We start from the raw sequence: 22872 nt of genomic DNA, 5'->3' as shown, positions 1-22872 counted from the left end.
GTAAAGATGCGTAAAATCCTGAAAACTTCAGGAGAAACTATCAAGTGTTGGATGATGCAATGGTTCAAAAAGCCTTTCGTGTCTATTAGACTGTGCTATGTAAATGGAAAAAAATGGCATTTAGTAATTTTCTTGTAGAAGTATGAAAAATGATCTACTAGCATCAAAGGAAGATGCTTTTAAAAGAGTGTTTTTGATGAGAAACTAACAAAGCAAAGATAAAGCAGCTGTGATTTAACTAGAATATAGTTCAAAATTGAATGAAAAAACTGATTTGTATCATACAGCTGTATTATATGAAAGGCACGAGGAGTTCAATTTTGTTTAAAAATATTGAAAAAAAAAGTTGGGAAGATGATATAGCATTCGTTTAAGGCCTTGTATGCAACTGACCCTGGTTAGTTGCCTGGTATCACAGAAGGCCCTGAGTATGGCCAGGAGCACTGCTAGGTGTAGTCTCAAAACAAGTTGACCTAGGCTTGATCATATTACGTATGATATCATGAGCACACCCGGACTGAGCTCTGAGTGCAGAGCCAGGACTCAGGGAGCGCCAGACACTTTAAGCTGGGTGTGGTCCCAGAACAAAACTAAAAAATAATAATTATTAGTGATGGCTCAGAGATAAATCTTGCCGAATGTTCTCATCAGATGATGCTAACTTTACATAGAGTTTACACATCATTAAATCTTCTAATAATTTGTTTTTCTATTATCCACTTTAACCATTACATTTTGGAGGATAAGTTTGAATTATGCCAGACTGTGCTCAAGAAATATTCCTGGCTCTGTGCTCAGGAGTGAGCCACGGTGGTGGCTGCTCTGGGGACTACCTATAGTGCTTAGGCTCTGAAATGAAGTCAGAGGGATTCAAGACAAAGGATTTCAATTTCACAGCATTACTATCTCTCTGGCCACTAATAACTATACTTTCAATTGATCATTTCTCATGTGGAAATCTATTGATTTCTGTGTCATAGTTTTGTAATTGGGACTTTTATGCAAGAACAAGTAACTTTGCTTCAACTTGCCAAGTCATAATTCTAATTTGTTCTTTTCAGAGCATTAATAAGAATTAAGGAAGTTTACTAAATATTTATGACCAGGCCACCTTTCCTTCTGTCTCATTTTAATGGGAATGTCTCTGAGACTTCATTGCATATATTTTTTTCATTGTTAGAAAATAATGTTTATTATTGTTAAAATATTTACATGGTAATAAATATTGTTCCAGGTTACTTTGCTAATACTTAGGACAAGTGCTGGTTGTTACCAAAGGTATTTCCAACAATCAAGAAGATAAATAAACATATAAATAAATAAATTTTAGTTAATTTTTTTAACTCAACCATGATTGTATGCAGAGTCCACTTATCATTTCACTACAGTTTAACTATTGAGCTTCGTTGTAGGTTTTGAGGTTTTGATATTTCTACATCTACAAATAATACAAGATATGTTCAATAATCTACAGCTAACACCATACATAACGTTAGACACATTCCTCCTCAAAAAATATACCACAAAATGTACTTCACTATTTATAATCAACATTGTACTATACAGTTTGACAAAGCAAAGTGAAGTTAGAATATAAGAAGGAATCTTCGGGAAAACTTGTTAATTGATTGTTTCCTAGTTAATTAATTTTATCTTCCAGTCTTGAATGCAAAGTGAAAGAAGTTAGCCCCGCTCCCTCAGACCCTCTGTCCTAAATGGAACCAGCAGGAGGACTTATTGGTGGTGTGATAAGATTCCCCCGGTCTCACAGAGGTGGCAGTAACCTATGACTAGCCTGAGACCTAGAGGGAACCAGCAAGAGGGCTGATGACCAGTGGCTAGGTGAGCTCCCCTGACCACACTCCATGGCAGTGTGAACATTCTCTAGTTAATAAACCCCAGCACAACATGTAGAAAAAAATCATACTGCAAAGGACACAATGAGAAAAAAAAATGGAGATTATCAACATGCTCAGAGAATGATGGTAGCACTGCAGACACAAAAAAGCGATGACCACCTATAGAGAGAAAATATAAAGAATGCTCAAACAACTCAAAGAAACCATGGAAAGAACTGAACAAGCCACAAACAAGAATCATGAGGATATGAAAGTAGAAATGAGAAAATGTCAAACAAATAACTTGATAGGATAAATAAAAAACTTTACTGGAAAGCCTCGGCACCAGATAACAATGGGTGAGGACAGAATCAGTGAGCTGGAAGATAGATGCCTAACAACTCCATACAACAGAAGAGGTTGGAAAAGAGCCTTAAAACATACAATCAGACAATGGAAAATGAATGTGAAAAGACAAAAATACAAGTTTGAGATAAACTCAACAGAAACAAAGTAAGAATCACTGAGTTCTAGAGACCCAAGAAGAAAATCCTCATGAAATATCAACAGTCAAGGATACCTTGACAGGGAAATGGCTAGAGCTAAAAAGTGCGTGCAAACCAAATCCTGCATACCTGAAGAGCTGGTGCTAAAAGATACAAAATATATATATATATATATATATATATATATATATATATACTAGCCTTAATGATGAATACCACATACTGTAATAAAATACTGAAGATAGCAATATCAAAAAGGAAAATAACATGTAAAGGAGTATGCTTAAGATTTACAGCAAGTTTTTAACAAGCAACCTTCAAGGTCTGAAGGCTGTGGTGGGATATAGTGATAAAACTCAATAAAATTAATGCTGTTCCAAGAGTACTTCACTCATAAATACATTCTGTTTTTTTTTGTTTGTTTTGTTTTTGCCAAATCCAGTGACTCTCAGGGGTTACTCCTGGCTATACACTCAGAAATCGTTCCTGGTTTGGGGGACCATATGGAACACCGGGGTATCCAACCGTGATCCATCCTAGGCTATGCTTGTAATCACGGTGCTTAAATAAAAATAAAATAAATAGGGGCCGGGCGGTGGCGCAAGAGGTAAGGTGCCTGCCTTGCCTGCGCTAGCCTAGGATGGACCGCGGTTTGATCCCCCGGCGTCCCATATGGTCCCCCAAGCCAGGAGCGACTTCTGAGCGCATAGCCAGGAGTAACCCTTGAGCGTCACCGGGTGTGGCCCAAAAACCAAAAAAAATAAAATAAAATAAAATAAAATAATAAATTCCTGCAATTCAAGGGAAACAGTAACTAGAATACAAAGGCCACCCAGAAAATGGGAGAAATTATACATCTAATATAAGGGGATAATATCTAAGATATACAAAGTACTGACAGAACTTAACAAGGAAAATTCATTTAACCCATCAAAAAATGAGAAGTAATGAACAATCATTTCCTCAAAGAAGAAACACAGATGGCCAAAAGGCATCTGATAAAATCCTCCACATCACTAATCATCAAGGAGATGTAAATCAAAACAACAATGAGGTATCATATCATGCCACAGAGAATGGCACACATCACAAATAACAAGAACAACCAGTGCTGTTGTGAATGCTGGTAAAATGGAACTCTCATTCACTGCTGGTGGGGATGCCATATAGTCCAGCCTTCTGGAAAACAATATGGATAGTCCTCAAAAAAACTGAAAAATAATATTCCCATATGATACGGCAATACCACTAGACTCTATGCATTCTTAAGTTCATTGCAGCACTCTTTATAATAGTCAGATTCTGACAACAGTAGCTAAAGAAACAATGGCACATCTACACAATAAAATACTATGCAATGTTAGGAAAAAATGAAGCCATGAAAATTGCCTATACATGCATCATTATGGAGACTATTATGCAGTGAAATGAGTCAGAGGAAGAGAGAGAGATAGAATAGTTTCACTCATCTGTGGGATATAACAGAAATAAAGGATAGCATGATAATAAAATTCAGAGAAAGTAGAGATGAAACCTAGAAGGACCAGCTCATGATATGAAGCTTATCACAAAAAAAGACAACTACCATGACAATGAGAGTATGAGAGAGAAGTGGAATACTTATCCCCAAGATAGGCAGTGGGTCAGAGAGGAGGGAAATGGGGAACACTGGTGAAGGGAAAGTTACACTGGTGAAGATAATGTAAATATATTCGATGACTAAAACCCACTCTGAACATTTGTGTAACCATGTTGCTTAGTTAATTAAAAAAAGTTAAAGCAATATTTACAAAAAATAATAGAAGTCAACCCATAACTTTAATAAGTGGTGAAAATAAAACAGCCCTACTTCTAGATCATGAAAGAATTATCAACAGTCTAATCACATAACAACCCTCACTTATATACAAAGTAATATTTGTTGCTATGCTGAGAGGTTAAAAATCCAATTGTTTCACTACTTTAATCACAAAATCAACCATAGACTAAAGAAAATCATTAGGTCATATGTACAGAATAAATCAATACACATTTCTGAGAAGTTTAGAAATTGCATTGTACTAAATAAAAGAAAGTTGCTAGTATTCTTATCTGTTTTATTTTTGAAATTTTTATTTAATTAAATAATTATGACTTAGAAAGTAAATGATAGTTGAGTTTTAGGCATATACTCTTCTACAACCAATCTCACCACCAATACCACCAGTACTCCAGCAGTATTCCCATGTTTTCTCCCACCCACTGTCAGACAATTCCTCATCCAGTCAGGTACCCTTAAAGACAAATTTTAAAGTTTTGTGGTTGCAGTATAGATCTTATGGTTTCAGTTTTGTTGCCTGTATTTTGCACATAGTGTGTGACCACTTTTCCACATTACCAGAATCTTTGAGCTTCCAGATCCCTGTTCCACCATTACTTTCTTTCCTCATATTTTCCATTTTAAAACATTATAATTGGGATTATATACTGTAATATGTACATTATGTACTGAAGAGATAGTACAGTTAGCAGGGCACTTGCCTTGCATGTAGCTCTGGATCCTGGCATCTCATAGGCTGCTCTGAGCACTGCCAGTAATGATCTCAGAGCACAAAATGAGGAGTAAGCACTGAGCATTACCAAGTGTGGTGAAAACAACAACATTAAAACAATGATCAAATAAGCATTGCGATTAGCATATATTACTAAAATAAACCAGACATCTAGAATCAAAACACTCTGCCAATGTGTGTGGTTAAGGCCAAATGAGCTCTAGAATTTTCACATGAGAAAATCCTGCAAATCTTATTGAAGATAGGGCTTGTGTAAGAGCAAAACATAAATTATCACAATAATAGAGATCTACTATTTTTATTAATAACTTCCCCTCCCACAAACTGTTTTTGATAAATTCATTCTGACTTTGACCTTAGCTTGCTTTCTTTGACCATTTTCTTGGACATTTATTCATGAGGTGTGATACAAGCTGCCCTTCTGCGAACATATCACTAATCAGGGTTACCCATTTCTAAAATCCAATATTACAGCTCGCTTCAGGGCGCAGCATTCATTATCTAATAAAGGTGCACACTTAGATCTGAATACAAAAGTCTTCTATTTACAGGAGGATATTAATATTTAGTACTGAATATTATCCTAACACTATGGGTAAAATATTTCTTTGTTGATTCATATTAAATAAAACCTTGGCACTGGGCCAAGGACTGGCTGAAAACACTCTTAACAACTTGATCTCTTGACTTAGGACTTTTCAGATCCTTTAAAATACCTTAATTCTTCAAAAAAGAGTTTAACTATCCGGAAAGATAGTCTTGGGGTTAAAGTATGGGAATTGAAGAAAGAGTGGTCAGAAGAAAAAACAGTTCTATTTTCTGAAATTATATATAAACAGGTGAAAATTTACATATTTTATTTCAAAAAAGAAGATTGAAATTATTGCCTTGTATTTTTAAGAACACTATAATTTTTTATAGATTTTACAACAGGTACTTATAAAGAAAGTGTTGTGTTTAGAAAGGCTATTTTACACCAAAACTGTAAACCGTTTTAAAGTTATGTGCCTGAAACCTATCAGCACATCCTGAAGATAAAAAGTACAGAATAGCATATTAAATTCGAAAAAAAGAAAACCACTTTTTCTATTTGGTACCTTTTTGGAATCCAGGAACTAGATCCAAGGGAATCTCTAAATCTGAATTAATAATAACATGAGTAATGATTTTCAGTTTACTACTAGGGCACTGCCAGAAATGCAACCATTTTTTCACTTAATATTGAAAGAAGGATAAAGAAAGGGAAAAAGTGAGGTTTTCTGACAGACTATATAAGCATTGGCATATTTTCAAGTAACCATCTGTTCTATAGCTCTCCCTCTGAGCCTGACAGTATTCCTCATAATAATTCCCATCTGACTTGCAAAAGCTAGAGGTTCTTTCCATATTTTTAAGTGGAAATAGCATTGAGCTTCAAGATTGAAATACTGAGCTTCTGGATTGCCTACATAGATCATAATTTTGCTGTTAACTATGGTTCATGGCAATTTGTGATGATGAATAACTATCTTTTTTTGGTAATCTATAAATAGACATTGCAAAACACACCTCTGCTGGGTTCAGATAAGGGAAAATATATGTTTGCCAGAGTAGTAATTTAGTAAGTGTGAGTTGCTCATACATATATTTTTTACCCTCCAAAGCATCCAACATATTGTAAAATGCTTATTGGGGAGGATGGAGAGAGAGACTGGAACCTGATTCTCTACTAAAATGCTATAAAATAGCCTCTAATTCCTGACACAGCATCTTTCGTCACATAGTAAGGCTTATAAAACAAAAATGGAGCATCTTCTGTTTTTGATGAAAGGATCATTTCAGAATCTGAAAATTCCTACCTAAGCATTCTACTTTGCTGTCATGGTCGAACCGAAGTGAGGGAAAAAGAAAGGGAAAAAATGAGGAAAATAATTCTTTTTGATAGCTGTGAGCTATTAAAGAAAGATATGCTGTGACAAATAAAACGACTGTAACTTTTGGGAGTTGACTTCTTGATACTCTTCTGAAAACTTCTTGGCTTTCTACTTATCTGGCACCTTCTATGGTAAAGAGACACTGGGGAAGAGCAGTGTCTTTGTTGCTGGCTCTGAATAAAAAGAACCAAAAGTCTTAGGAGTTCAGTTTGCTGTGCCTCTGGAAATTCTAGCCTTTCAGCAATAAAAGTTTATTCCTTGGTGTTCACATTAAAGGCTCTTGATCTTTGAGTTGTCTGACATCCTCAGCACCCTCAGCAATGCAGGAATCAATTCACCTGTCTCGTCAAGGTGTCAGGTTGGGTTGTGGTAAGAATCAAGATGTCCTTTTTCACAATAAAATAATAATTCCTTTAATAATAATAGCCAATATATGAATGTGCCTAGATAATAAGGCAACTGTCTTATCATGGAAAGTATCCCAATCTACTATGTTACTATTAAACAGTTCCAAAGTTGATGGGTGTTAAGGTTTACGGAGAAACAGCTGAGATAGTATTGAGAGTTTCTGAGAACTATGGCAGGGACTTTTTACTCCTGTTTTGAATCATAAATATTTAGAAAAAGAAAATTGGGGACTAGCGTATACAATGACATATGCTCCCATGTCTTCAGGGAAAAAATTAATAAACAATCTCAGACTAACTTCCTTCAGCCTATTTGCCTCTCATGACTCAAGAAACAGAATAGTTCTAGTTAGAGTGGACTGCAGTCTTTGGAAATTATCTGAAGAAAAAAATGGAATTTTTAGAAGGAGTTGTATCATATTTACTATGAAAATGAGCATTAATCATTAATGTTCAAGATCTGTCACGAGTCCTCTGGGTTTTGCTTTGCTGAGGATCTCAACAACTCTGCCACTGAGGAAGAAAGGAGAAGCCTGAGGTGTGGGTGCTTGTCTATGGGTCCACTGTAGTCTACCTATACCTAAGAGCTAAGTTTATTTTTCTGTTGTTTCTTTGGAGTGTCAATTTTCAAAAATGCTTTTCACACTCAAACAGACAACGTTTGAAAATCATATCATTAAATCATCTGTACAACTCATCCCATAATTAATCTAGGTTTGTTATCACTATATCTTTATAGGGTGACTAAATCTTTGGACAAGTACTATGAGCTCATTTCTAATATGATAATATAACATTTACAGGGCATCCAAAGAAGACAAGCAATATTTCTCCTCTCTCTGCCTGTCCTTAGAAGATACAAGGTTGCAATAGCAGTTAATAGTGACTGAATGCATATTACCATGATCAGAACACTGTCTATCAAAAGATATTTAACGATTTTGATAACATACTTCCATATACTTGAAAAATTATATTAAGGAAAAAATTTGCAAAATTCAAGTTAAATAATATATTTAATATATTAATCTTATAATATATAGAAGCATTAATATATCAATAAATATATTAATGACAGTTAATGTTAAATTAAATTTTAATCAATAAATATATTAAATTTATAAATATAAGTTTAAGATAATTTGTATGCATACATTTATATTTATATTAATATATCTTATTTATGTTAATAATTCAAGGAAGGGTCCTCTTCCTTTTTGTTTTTGGGACACATAGGGCCATCCTCAGAATCACTATGAGCAGAGTCTGGGGTACGCATTGAATGCCAAGGATCAAACCTGGGTTCCTGGGTTAGCTGTGTACAAGGAACACTAGATAGTACTTGATACCATCTCTCTGATCTCTATTCATTTCACTGGATTACATTATTTTGCTCAGTGGACATTATATTCCTTTATTAACAACTGAAATTTATAGAATATTCAGTTTTATTTTATAAACTATTTAAAGTAAATGTTCTAAAATGAAATAAATAATATTTTTGTGGCAACATTGCCAAGACATCTAGAATTTGCTGCAATATTTAATAAGATGATTTTGTTTTTTACTGTTATTTTAAAAATGAAAAGTAAATATGCATGTATATACAGTCATTTTGCTTCTGGAAATCTTAGCTATTTTAAATGGCAATATAAATACTAAAAAATATATATCTAATCTTAGTAGTAGCTTCTGGTATACAGAAGCCTTTACTTTAAAATTTTGTTATTCCCTCATTTTAAATCTGTGAATGCATCAAAACAGTTTTTCTCTAAGCATGAACCTAGCCTAGGTTTTTAGGGAGATTACCAACAACGCATTAGTAAAGTTATTCCATTTTAAAAGTTGATTTTGGTCATAAACAATGTTCTGCTTCCTTATTTCCTCACTTTATTCTACATCAGATTTGTCAGGCATGTAAAATATCAAATTACTAAATGCTAATTCTATTAAAGTTTTAGGCAGCTCATGTGTACAAATGTTCTATGTCTTATTATAGGCAGCAAAAAGAAGGATTTTAAGAATTTAAGTGTGAAGCAATTTTCTGCTTCATAAAATACAGCTAGTATCACCTTATGTTAACAGACACATTCTGGGATATATAATTTTTTCTTCAGATTTGCCTTTAATGAAACTGACTTGGTGTTTCAGGGCACAACCCTTTAAACCAGATAGAAAATTATTATAGCCAAAGCTATGTAAGCACATGTCAATCTACCATTTTATTCTATCTTCTGGTTCACAGAACCCATCAATTCAACACCCTCAAAACCTCCTTTACTGCTCATTTCCAACACCATACTCTATAGCATTGGGTTGACTTGACCCCTCGTTTTCACTGTTCTCTTCTCTACTATCTTCTGAGGTAAGACTGTAGAACTGCCTCAATTGTCCCATGTCCCCTATTTACTTCAGCGTCAGTCAGTGCTCTCTTCTCAAATTGTGGATGCAAATAAACTTTTTTGTCAATAACCAGCATATTTATTTTTGACCTGCACTATCTGGCAAACGTCCCTTTCAGGAGTTGGTATACTAGTTCTTGGAACTGGTGGGCAGTGAAATACCTGGCGGGAACCAAGAGCCATTTTCCTAGGACAGTGCTGGGCACTGACTTAATGAGGCAAACCACTCCTTGTGGAGAGAATAGAGACAAATAAAAAAAAAAGAATAAAAATTAGGAGCACAGACCAATGCAGGCCTGACCTGAGGAAGCCAAACTGGTGGCTGCAGAGGATGAATTTGATCCTCACAGATCCTGTCTGTGAAGAATGTTCACAGACAGGTCTTTCTACAATTTCTGTGTTCTACTTCCATAAGCCTTTGTAGGCCCCTTTCTTAAATACTTCTCTCCAATCAGTTTTATATTCTTCTTCACTTTGTATTCTCGATATCTGTTCATGTTTACATACCATCTCCATCTTTACATACAATCTAGTTCATGTTTACATCTAGTTCACGTTAACATAAAATGTTAAGATGCTACAGCATTTTGAAAGTCTATTATGCCTATCCAGGATTTCAAGGGTTACTCACTCCTTTCAGAGACAAATTTAGGAGTATTAGTGAGATGAAAGAAATCTATTGATAGTATGACTTCTCATATATGTTTGAAAACCTTAAAATTATGTAGGAATGATTTTTCATTTATGATAAAGATCATTAATGTTCCATTTTGCTTAAGACCATTCTAACCATGTTTATTCAAGCAAATTCTATGCCCTGTTATTTTTAAAGCTATTTTTTTATATTTTAAAACTTTATTTTAATGTAGGTGAGATATCTTGGTTAGAGCATCTATATATACTATCACCTGAGTACCACAAATAGTTTTCTTTGGTTTTTGTAAGAATGTATTTATTTAATAATAGAACCAATATAATTGTCTTTAAACTTGCAGTGCTGCTACATCGTGACTGTACCAAATGCCATGGAGGTCACCTTGACCCTGAGTTTTCTTGCCCTTTCCATGTGCTGTTTGTACTACTTTCTCCATTTCATAAATCTGATTCTTTTCTTTCAAAGGTACATTGTCTTGCAAACCATGCACTTTGAACAATAAAGACCTTAATTAGTGTTAAAGAAAACCTTATCTTTAGTTTTCTAAACAGACTTCAAATAAACTTTGAATGGATATGAGTGAAATATGCCATTAATCCCCTTTTAGTAGGCCATGACCCTTTAATGGACATCTGTACCTTTGATATGTCCATCATATGTAAAGCCCTCTGAGCTAAGACTGGCTTGACCAGTTCAAGAAGCAATTTCAACCCTTGTATTATTTTCTTTATATTTATAATTTTCCACATAACCTCCCAGAATTTTTGTAAAATATGTCTCGATAAATTGCTAATTTTGTAACTGGGTATTCACCCTTCTTAATTTTCATATATATGGACTATAAATTAAATGCCCTAATACAAGCCTCTTAATGTGATTACAAAGACTGAATGAGATAATCTAATAAAAAATGTTTCATGGCGACCAAGTCTTTCTTGTGAAGTGTGGTACCTAGAATAATAGACAGCTACAATAATTATTTTAAGTGGATCCATAGATGAGGGAGTGTTACTCTTTAGAACAACCTTTCAATCCTCATCATTTATTTTCTTAAAGCTCACACAGATCAGAAATAGCAGAAAATCTAAGGAAGGATAAAGAAACTTATATAGTAGCAGAGTGCAGAGAGAAGGGAGAGTTAATTCAAATTTGTGCACAGGTCAATATAGAGGTCTTTTCTGGCACCAGAAAGACATTATTTTAGCAATACAAAAACTGTGTGTTTTTGCAAAGCCTATCATTTAGAAATCACTACATTCAAGGTCATTTTTTATAGAATAGTTCCTATTTGATTATAAAATGTCACTGAAGGAAAAACAAACTGAGGCAAAAGAAAAAGTGACCTCTTCAGAATGAGGAAGAGATTGGGTCTCAATCTTCCAGAAACAGTCAATCTCTTCCTAGTTTCCCAGAAAAGGAAAATAAGTATGCAATTGTCTTTCAAACAACCAATCTTATTTTTATTTGAGTTAGTTTTCCCTAGAGTATGCCTTTACTCTCTTGGCCAGATAAGATTAAAATTTTATAAATGAATAACTTTTGTTTGTTTTAATTTGGGGCCACACTTGGTGATGCTCAAGCTATTTTCAGTGCTCAAGACTGACCTCTTGTATTGTTCAGAGGGCCATATATATGGTTCTGGTGCTTCACAAGTGGGTATCAGACAATATAGCTGCAATTCAAGGCATATGCTTTATCTCCTGTACTACCTCCTTGGCCCCAAACAAATAAGTCTTAAAAAAAAAAGAGCCAAATACATGCTCATAGTACTAAAAAATATAAAACCTAACAAACCAGAAATATGTTTTGCAGAGGTCAGACCTTCTGAACATTTTTATGAATGACAGAATTCTTATAATTTTCCTTAAAGACGTGACAAGCTTTTAAACAGATATTATAGAACAAAGATAATTATAGAAACCAGACTTCTTAGTATATAGAAAATACAAAAATCTTAATCAGTATGTTTTATCAAGTAAATATAAAATAGTCATTTGGATTTTGAGGGTATTAAATATTAGCATATGGCAAAACCATAAAATAATTCTATGACATTTTTATCATTTTTTATAAAAGTATTCAAATATTGGTTTGAGTTCAAAAATATTATATTTGAATGTCCTTATACATTCAAAATTTTCAGTAGAGAGCAATTAAAACATAAATTAATTTTATTAATTTTTCTCTTTTATCCCATGTCATTTATATTTTAATTTTTCAATCAAGCTAACTAAAAACTATTTAATTTGGTTTAATAAATATACATAGGTTTCTTTGTCTTTAAGGAATATTTTCCTCAGTAAGTTAGCATCTACTGCTATTAAATTAAGCAAATTCAATTTTATTCACGGAAAATTAAATATTACTTGTTTTAGGGGAACAACTTTTAATAGTGCTAGCAAGAGAATAGAATACGTAATGTGACTCTAAATGTTCACATTTTAGATCCTCTTGTTATATTATATTTGTTCAAGTTCTTTTTCCTCTGATAAAAACATAAACACATAGAATGCAGCCATACAATTGGTAGACATTTTTTCAGAATAATCCTACGGAAAAATAATAAACAGATGTGATGCTCAATATTCTACCATATTTTTTTTTCTTCCAGATTTCCAGATGGTGCTCAGATGGGAAGCAGAGAGCTTTCACTGAAAAATCAAAGCTGACGTAAAAGAATGCCTTGAAATTTCAGGTGGGACCTGGTTATCAGGAGATTTGGTTAAAACACCTGTTGCTTTAGAGCTTGGGGAAAAAAAAGAAAACTGGTTTTTATTCTGTGTTTACAGTAGAGCAGATTAAGAGACTGGCAGATGGTACAGACAGATACCAAAATGCAAAATGGAAGACTGAGAGGTTGGCAGGTAGATACATGGTTCTACTCCTAACCTAGCTCTACTCCTAACTTAATTCTGCTCCTATTGATTTTTGAAAACTGAAAAGAATTTTACATCTTATATCCAAAATACTAATAAGTTAAATTCCATCTTTAGAGAGGAGAGAAATGTTAACTATGCATTCAGCAATGATTATTGTCACTTTCTGGAAAGGTTTGCCTCCTCTCCTCTCTTTTCTCTTCTCCTTTCCTATCTTTTGTTTGGGGTCCTCACCTGGCAGTGTTCAGGGCTTTATTCTGGCTCTGTGTCCAGAATCTATCCTGGTGAGCTTAGAAAAATATATGGAGTTCCAGGGATCAAAGCTGTGTTGCCTCCATGCAAGGCAAATGCCTTACTTACTATATTAAGATCCCGCTATATTATTATTATATTATCTAATTATATAATCAATCCAAGGTTAGAACTTTGGAAAGTTAAAAGAAAGAGTATTCAAGATTTTGTGTTTGTGTGAGCGTGCATATGCATATGACCATGAATTTTCTTTCAATAATATTTTTATTGATTCATTAAAGGCACTATAGGTATGTGGTAAAAGCTCAAATACTGTAAAAGGGCAAACAAGACAATGTTAGCATTTTTTCTTTGTGCTAGCTTCCACAAACACGAGTCATATTTCTAGCATTTTTTCCACGGTTCTACATATTGAAAGATACTTTAAACTGATTTTCTGTAAACAATAACCTCAGTAAACTGTTATAATTAATTCACACAAAATTAACCCAGAACACTCTTATTAAACTTAGGCTTGAAATATACTCAAAGAGGAAAAATGAGACTTTAGATCTTTATTCTTAAATAAGTTATGCTTATGCTATATATCATCACAAACTGATTCTAAAATGCTAAGATTTTCATACTTAAATTTAAAAGTATTCCCAAGAGTTTCCAAGAGACAGTACAGAAGGTAAGGCACTTGCTCTGCACACTGCTGATTTGATTTCCAGCATCCTATCTAATCTTCCACAGCCCATCACTAGTGATCCATGGGTACAGAGCAAGGAGTATGGCTTGAGCACCATTAGATATGCCCCAAAAGCCAAGAAGAAATATATTGAAGAAGCCAGAGGAGAGTCCATTGGGTAGGTTTCTTGATTTTCACGCAACTGACCGAGATTTGATCCCTGGCATCTCATATGATCCCCCTGAACGCACTAGGAATGATTCCTGATTGTAGAGCTAGGAATAACCTCTGAACACTGTCAAGTGTGTCCCTAAAATACAAAAATAAAGCATTGCATACTATATTGTATGAAAATAAATTCAAAGTTCAATGTGGATTATCAGAATTTCTGAAACAAGTACCCCAGCCACACTATCTACAAGCAGCTTAGTTTTTTGATAACAGTACACTTTGAGTTTACTAGCAACCATTAAATATCAATTTAGAAATAAGGACACATGGATGGTTTTCAAATATCTAGTAATGGTCTAGGACATTATGTACACTGTATATCTAGAAATGATAATTCCTACAATCAAGATCTGTCTTTAACACCTAAGACATGTTAGCAATTACTTCTGTCTTAAGAGCTTTTTTCCCATATGAAGAACAAGCATTTCACACAACTTAAAACCACAGAGATAGAGAAAAAAATGTCTGCATTAGAGGTAGGCAGGGGGGGAGATGTGAGAGTGGGTGGGAAGGAAACTGGGGACATTTGTGGTGGGAAATATGCACTGGTGAAGGATGTTGAAAACTGTAAGATTGAAAATCAAAGAACTTTGTAAATGTATCTCATGGTGATTCAATTCAAATTTTATTTTAAAACTTTTTGATTAAAACAAAAATACCCCAAACACTGCAGCAGAGATAACATGGCTTCTGCATGCCAACTGTATTCAGGATTCCCTTATTAGTGCAGAATCTTTCATGAGGTTTCTTTAAGAGTGAAATGCTTGGGTTTCATTCTGGAACCACTGACTATGAATCTCTCAGTTGAGCTGGAAAGAAATCTGTCATTTAATAAGCTCTTGTACCAATTATCTATATCAGTGTTGGAAAATCTTTGACCTTGGGGTCACTCACATTTAAAACATGTAAGAATCAGGCCTATCTAGATGACATTTAGTTCCTTGATCAAAAACAGAGTCTAAATTTGCAAAGAGGAATCAAGTAATTGTTACTTGTGCTTGCAAGTATTCAGACCATTAAGTCAAACCCAGAGCGCCAATCAAGGTCTCCTGATGTCAGTTTAGGGGACTGAGATTACTTCTGATTTGCTCAGAAACATTTCTTTACTTCTAGGTTGGTTGGACTCTACTGGCACATAATCCCTGAATCAGGAGGCCCAAAACAAATGTACTAAGGAGAAAATTTCTCATTTAATTTAGACTAAAGCTAGCACACTCATCAGTGTCACTTCTATGGGCAATGTATTTGTTGTTGCTGGGTGTATATAATTAAAGCCTCATGTTATTCTGGTGCTTTCAGTAAGAAATGACAGTTCCCTTCCCTTCCCCTTCCCGTTTCCCTTCCCTTTTCCCTTCCCTTTCTTCTTTCCTTCCTTCCTCCCTTCCTTCCTCCTTTCCCTCTTCTTTCTTTCTTTCTTTCTTTCTTTCTTTCTTTCTTTCTTTCTTTCTTTCTTTCTTTCTTTCTTTATTTTTTTATTTTTTTCTTTCTTTCTTTCTTTCTTTTTTTCTTTCTTTTTTTATTTTTTTTTCTCTCTCTCTTTCTCTCTCTCTCTCTTTCTTTCTTTTTCTTTCTTTCTCTTTCTCTCTCTTTCTCTCTTTCTCTTTCTTTCTTTCTTTCTTTCTTTCTTTCTTTCTTTCTTTCTTTCTTTCTTTCTTTCTTTCTTTCTTTCTTTCTTTCTTTCTTTCTTTCTTTCTTTCTTTCTTTCTTTCTTTCTTTCTTTCTTTCTTTCTTTCTTTCTTTCTTTCTTTCTTTCTTTTTTCAATTATGTCCAGGTATAATAATACACAAATGAATCACTGTGATCAACTTGTTCTTAATTAGATAAATTTGTCAGATATGGTGTTTTGATATAAATTGAAAAGTAATGGCATACTTTTCGATCTAAACCTATTATGAGGGGCCAAGAGAGATAGCATGGAGGTAAGGAATTTGCCTTTCATGCTGAAGGGTCATTGGTTCAAATCCCAGCACACCATATGGTCCCTCCAGAGCAGTCCAGGAACAATTTTTGAGCACTAGAGCAGGGAGGTAACCCTGATCCACACTGCTGGGTATGACCCAAAACCCAAAACCTAAACCAAAATAAAACAAAAAAAAGAACCGTATTGTGAGAACTATAAGTAGCTTCATATTTGCAGTTTGAATTTGGTATTAAAATTTACATACTGAAATAGTAATATGTTCAGCTTTCAAAATACTACTAATAATTCTGAATGCATATGGAGGTGATTTCAATTTGAAAGTCAGAATATTGAAATATAGTTTATTGAAACTTTATATTAAGTTCCAAAAGCTTGGATAGTTTTTAAATGTCCATTTAAAATTCACTATCTTTTTGACAGAAAATTATCTTACTTTTCCATAAAACTACACATAAAGTTATAACTGACTTTGGATCAGGGCTATTTTACTTCCCAAATGTCCTCTATTTCAGTATATTGTCTGGCTGTGAAGCCAAAGATTTTATGTGAAGGAACTTTGCAAATTTCTGGTCTGGAAGCATCTTCAAATATAAACTTAGATCGTGAGTATTTCACCATAAGTCAAAAGAATTAAGGAGTATACTCTACCCAGAATATATAAGGTACATTTAAGTAAGAACACTTCTTATGTTAGCAATGAACTGACCTTTTAAAAATTTAAGATATGTATCTAAAAATAGGTATATGTATACACATGTGTGTATATACAATCACTACACAATTTTCTGATGGTCCCCTTCCAATATCAAGATCTTTATGAAGCTAAATCTTACAATGGTATCAAATAAAAAGTCCTTTCTGCGACTCTATAAGTTGTAGCAGATTTCCACTTTACTGGAGAGCAAAGTTCTGATACAGAAGTAAAAATCTTGCTAAGTCATCGAAAGGATCTGTGTTTGAAATTCTTGGAATGAAGCTCCCGTAAAAGCTGATCCTACCATAATTTTCTCTAAAAAACCGGTTCTGTCATTCTACTTGCAGCAAAAGTAGAGATTTCTGGGCTCTGGGTTGTTCTAGGATAAAGCTGGTGATATATGTTCAGGTAATTTGTGTTATAAAATTATCTTTTATTTCTTCAAAAACTTGAGTCCCATTTAATAGTGCAAACCGTATTTTCAATAAATAAGACCCAATAGGACAAATGTAACAATATTCTATAACCTACACTCTTTATCCTAATTTAAGGCATAAAACACATTTCATATCAATAATGAACTATAAAGCCTAACTTAAATTTCTATGTATTAAAATCTTTGAAATCTGTTTAATGTTGGTAGTAATTTTATTTTTTCCTTTTTTTAGTATTGGAAAAAAATCCAATTAATTCCATGGAAAAATAACAACCAGTGCTCAGGAAAATGCATCAGAAATGATACAGAGCTGGTTAAATTGAGAATCCCCATCTCTTCTTAGGTAATAGACTGTACTTAAGTAAATATAGATTTGGTAGATATATATCTATATCACCAATCAGAGATACCTTTTGTATCCATTAGTTGGGTTTATAGAATTATGTAACAAATTTAGTTCCCCCATTTTTATAAGTCTTACCAACCAAATAGATGATTCTGATGGGAAGCTAAAGTTAAAAAAAGGTGAGAAAGGTACTGAGTTCCAATTGCTCTGTAAAGTCTAAATATAAAATATTTGAACATTTTATGATATGTATCGACTTAGTCTTTATTTATAACCATATGATCCTGACAAAGTCAAAGGGGCAATTGAAACAGTGAAACAGTGAGTCATGTGAATACTCAGAAAAGTAGAAACTTCTGGCCTCAATTATTGGGCGCAATTCAGATCCATCCTTATGGTGTTAGATTCCAGTATTTGCCAAACACTGCTGGGTTGCAGTGGAAGACACGAATATAAGCACAGATCAAATTTCTACCCCTTCAAAGAGTTTTTTTTCTCGCTTAGCTTCTTCCCGCCCCAATATTCCATTTCCCTAAAGGGCCAAAAGTCACTAAAATGCAGTAAAGGAACTACATAATAAAAGTTAACAAGTAATAATCAAAGTGAGGCCACCCTTTGCTCACTATTGCTTCTCCCCAGAGACACAAATATTGGTTTATGCAATTGTATGTATCTTTTTTCTAAGTAATCCAACATCTATCCAGGATACATAAAAAGGATAGACTTTAAAGTATATTTTAAAGTACATAGGGCTCAGGGGTAATCGGTTTGCCTAGACCGGGAGAGAGTACGGGTTCTTATCTGTGTACAGCCCTGGGTTTGATTTTAAGTCTACAGGAAAAATAATTGGCCTATGTAAATTAGAATTACAGTTCATAATACACAAGCCATAGTTACTTTTAGGATCTTCTTATTTTTTTTCATGTATACTTTCTCTACATCTGATTCTCACTCACTCTGTCTTTGAGTATAAACGTTAATCTATGTGTTAATGATTCTCCAATCTGAACTTGAAACCATAATCTCTTCCAGGAAATCTTGGCAATATGTGCATCTACTCAAGATTTCCCTTTGAAATCTGCCTGGTACCCTCCCTATTTATCGGTTTCAACACCAAACACTTCATTTCTTCCTACCCTTATCTCTTTACTTATGACTTCTTAACTCTTAGCTCAGAAAGCAAATATCAGTAAGTTCTCAGACAACTACTTAAGACATAGTCTTGAATGTTTTTCTTCCTAATAATAAGCAATCATCCCTTCCAAAATATACCTTAACCTAACATTCATCTCTCCAAATCCCTTACAGTCATCAACCTTTTATAAAACACAACAACCTTAGAGAACTCTTGCACAATTCTGTACCTTCTTTTGCTTTTTTTTACTTCCCTCACCAACACACCCCGATTACCATTTCTATGGGAACACTGAGAACAGTCATCATCATGTATTTTCACATTTTTATATGATCATTTTACAATAATCATATCATTTCTCTGCTCGAATCCAAATGTCTTCCTATTCCCCTAAATGGGAATAAAGCTAAAACTCTTGCTGGCTTACAAAGCTTTCCTTTTCTTGATAATTTGCTACTTTTCTAGATTCATTAGAAATCACTCACCACTGCACTTTTTCCTTTCCTTTCCATTTTATGCTTGATCCTTAAACAGGACCACTGTTCTCTCCAGGCCTTTTGATATGCTCTTTGTGTCTACCTTGGTGGAGTTATTCTCTATTACTCAGATCAAAGTTATTGTCCCTTTCTCCTATAGTATAACCTCACTTTCCAGTTCACAACTACCACTAGCTCATTTAAACTCAACAGATCATTCACCATCTGACTTTTTGTCTAAATATTAATTTATTTTTCAATTTACCTTCAATCTAAATTATAAGCTCCACAGAGGTATGGCTTAGGAAAAGGCCCATCACTATTTAAAAACTAGTGCCTAATCTATGGAGGAAATTCTAAGATATTTTAAGTGGATGAGGAATGAACATTTTAAAAGCCAGTATATTTCCAATAAAAATAACATAATTTTGGATGATGATAGCTGATGAAATCAAGATCTCTTAAAAAGAGATTTCTTGAGGCTGGCGAGGTGGCGCTAGAGGTAAGGAGTCTGCCTTGCAAGCGCTAGCCAAGAAAGAACTGCGGTTCGATCCCCAGGTGTCCCATATGGTCCCCCCAAGCCAGAGGCAATTTCTGAGTGCTTAGCCAGGAGTAACCCCTGAGCATCAAATGGGTGTGGCCCGAAAAACCAAAAAAACAAAAACAAAAAGAGATTTCTTAGAACTAAAACAGCATTTTTTTGTTATTTTTTACCAATTTTTCTCTATTTTCCCTTTTATAACCCTCTATTTCTTTTGTCTTATATTCACTGTTTCTAATTATATTTCCTGAATATCTATTTGTTCTAGGAAGGAATTAATCCTCAACCTTGCTTCTTCACTGCTAAAACTACCAGCTAGAACAGTGATTGAACACAAAGATACACATAATTTTGGTCAAATAAAAGAAGAAAGAAGGTATAGCTGAGAATGGACTGACGTTTTTTTCTATTTGCAGTGAAGAAACCTTAAGTATTCTATCTAAATGTTAGGAGTAACCTAAGTAAATACTTCTGATTGTAGATCTCATTATATGGTCCTGTAACATATACACAATTGCACCCCAAAAAAGGGAATTGAGGAGAAAAAAATGATCTACATAATTTCATTTTTGGGAGTTTCAAGTGAGGTTTAGAAGGCCTAGGCTATTCTTGGCCAACTATGTTTAGGGTCAAACAAAGTGACAAATAGAGAATGCAGGGGTTCTTCAAGATCTGTGATGCTAGAGGTCACCTAGATCAACTTAGCAGTGGCTCTGGGTCTCCAGGGAACATAAAATAGGGATCAACTTTAAGCAAGCCATGCACATTAAAACTGTACTGTCTCAGACCAGGTATTTTCATTTTAGACTAAGCACAACTTAAGAGATCCATGATCATCAGCAACTTACGATCATCATGAATAAAAGAGCACAAAGACAAAAGATATAAACATGGAAAAAAAACCCATGAGGCAATTTTTGTAATACTTAGAATAAAACTTCTCATGTTTATTGAATTTGTTAATAAAATCTCAAAAAACTGGGGAATTGCTCCCAGGTATAAAAAAAAAAGCAAAGTTTTGAAGTTCACAGGTCTGGAGAGAATAAGAAAATGCATTAGGGAAATTAAGCTGAACAAAACTGCAATGAGCCATAGTTAAACCAATTAATGGAGCAGGTTTTGATATGTATATAATCGAGTTGCTAAAGAATTAAAAATACATCCTACATTTTCAACCACTGTTTAGTATTCAACAAAACACCACAAGGTAACATGCAGAAAATGCTCAGCACTTTTAGAGGTTTTATTTGATAAATACTAACCTCTTCCTTACTCATATGGGTTATTGTTTTCTTTTTTTTTTTTAATGGGCCACACCTGAACTTGTTCTGGCTCTGCACTCAGGAATTACTCCTGTGGTGCAGAGGAGATGAACTCAGGTTGGTTTCATGCCAGGCAAATGTTCTACTGCTGTAATGTCACTCAGGCCCATTACTATCTTTATTTTTTCTACTAATCATTTTAATATAAACAAATTATAAATAACATGCAAAATCTTATATCTTTCTCTATTTTATTCTGGATTCTTTTGTTTAGGGTTACATCCAGCAGTAATCAGGTTTCCTCTTGGCTCTATCCTCAGAGATCACTTCTGGCAAAGTTCAGGGTATCATATGTGGTATTGGGTATTAAACCTGCATTGACTGCAGGCAAAGAAAGTACACTACCTACTTTACTATTGCTCTTGCTCATATTTTGCACTCTTTTTAATGAATTTAAAAAAAAAAAACGATGTCAAAGAAACCCACAATGACACTTTTTTTTCACAGCCTCATCAATGAAAATAGTTTGTAGTCATATGCAGTTATGTTTCATATAATAATGAAGAAAACCTTGTTTCATTCCTTGCATCCAGCTATAAAAAGTGAGGCATCAAGATCATGGGCCAGAGAGTTACCAAGATGAATAATTTAATTCTAAACTGATCACTAAAGTATGGGAAGATAGTATTAAACTACATTATTTTTTGTTTTTTGGGGGGCCACACCCATTGATGCTTGGGGTTACTCCTGGCTATGTGCTCAGAAATAGATCTTGGCTTGGGGAGTACATATGGGACGTCAGAGGATTGCCAGGGGATTGAACTGTGATCTATCCTAGGCTAGCACTTGCAAGGCAAATGCCCTACCTATAGCGCCACCACTGTAGCCCCAGTATTAAATTATTTGACTTCTCTAAGCCTTGCAAAACTTGTTGACACTATGTCTGCCACAACAAAATGTTTCTATAAAATGGCTGTATTAACTGAAGTCATTTCCAGTTGCAAATGTAGTCTGATTGCCAATCTGGCTTGTTTGAAACATCAAATATAATTTTCCACTAATGTTTTCTTAAACCACAATGATATGGTAACTAAAGAGTAGGCTTTTAGACAAGTGTCCCAAATCTTCTTTTACCTTAACATCACCTGAACTGAGAATTATGCCAGCAGCACTCTCTCTCCAGGATGGGTCAGGTTAGGGTCTTTGTTTTCCTTTCAATCCTTAGCTTCAGCACTGAAAGTTCCTCATTCAGGGAAATTCATTGTTCTCAGACAAATCTAGTAATGATTCATTCATTTGAAGACCAATCATTCATTTACTAATTTATCCACTATTTTTGAATATAGTACCAGTTACCTTAGGAGGTGCTAGAACTATAAGGTAAAACTTAGTTTTATTAAACCTAGTGCCTAGCAAATGGGTCAGACAACTAAGTTTCCCAAGCCCCACACTAAACGCAAATGCATGGAGAAACAATGGGTGCTCACACAGATTAGTTTAGGGGAAATTCTCAGATGAATGACCATTGAACTGGAGCCTGAAATAGTTTTGAACCCCAACCATGGAACTTCAACTCAATTCTTTTGGCTATTTCTCTCATATCTATTTTCAGTATTCCTTAAAACACATATTGATGTTCAATGTCTGATTCTTTTTGTTATTATCTAATGACTCGATAATGTCACATATATATTTTGTTCTTATGAAGCATCAGAAAATATGAATATTGATGACCAGTGTTATCTAGAAGTTCCTTCC

At 34.2% G+C, this 22872-nt stretch overlaps 1 protein-coding gene across 1 annotated transcript in view; it reads right to left on the bottom strand.

Moving 5' to 3' along the window:
* Positions 1-22872, bottom strand: part of PLXDC2 (plexin domain containing 2) — a 402677-nt gene that overhangs the window by 68277 nt on the left and 311528 nt on the right. The gene's annotated exons all lie outside the window — the stretch shown is intronic.

Source organism: Suncus etruscus, chromosome 7 (assembly GCF_024139225.1).
Source record: "Suncus etruscus isolate mSunEtr1 chromosome 7, mSunEtr1.pri.cur, whole genome shotgun sequence".
NCBI lineage: Eukaryota > Metazoa > Chordata > Mammalia > Eulipotyphla > Soricidae > Suncus > Suncus etruscus.
The sequence above is the reverse complement of the archived record's forward strand: the minus strand, read 5'-3'. Positions and strand labels throughout refer to the sequence as shown.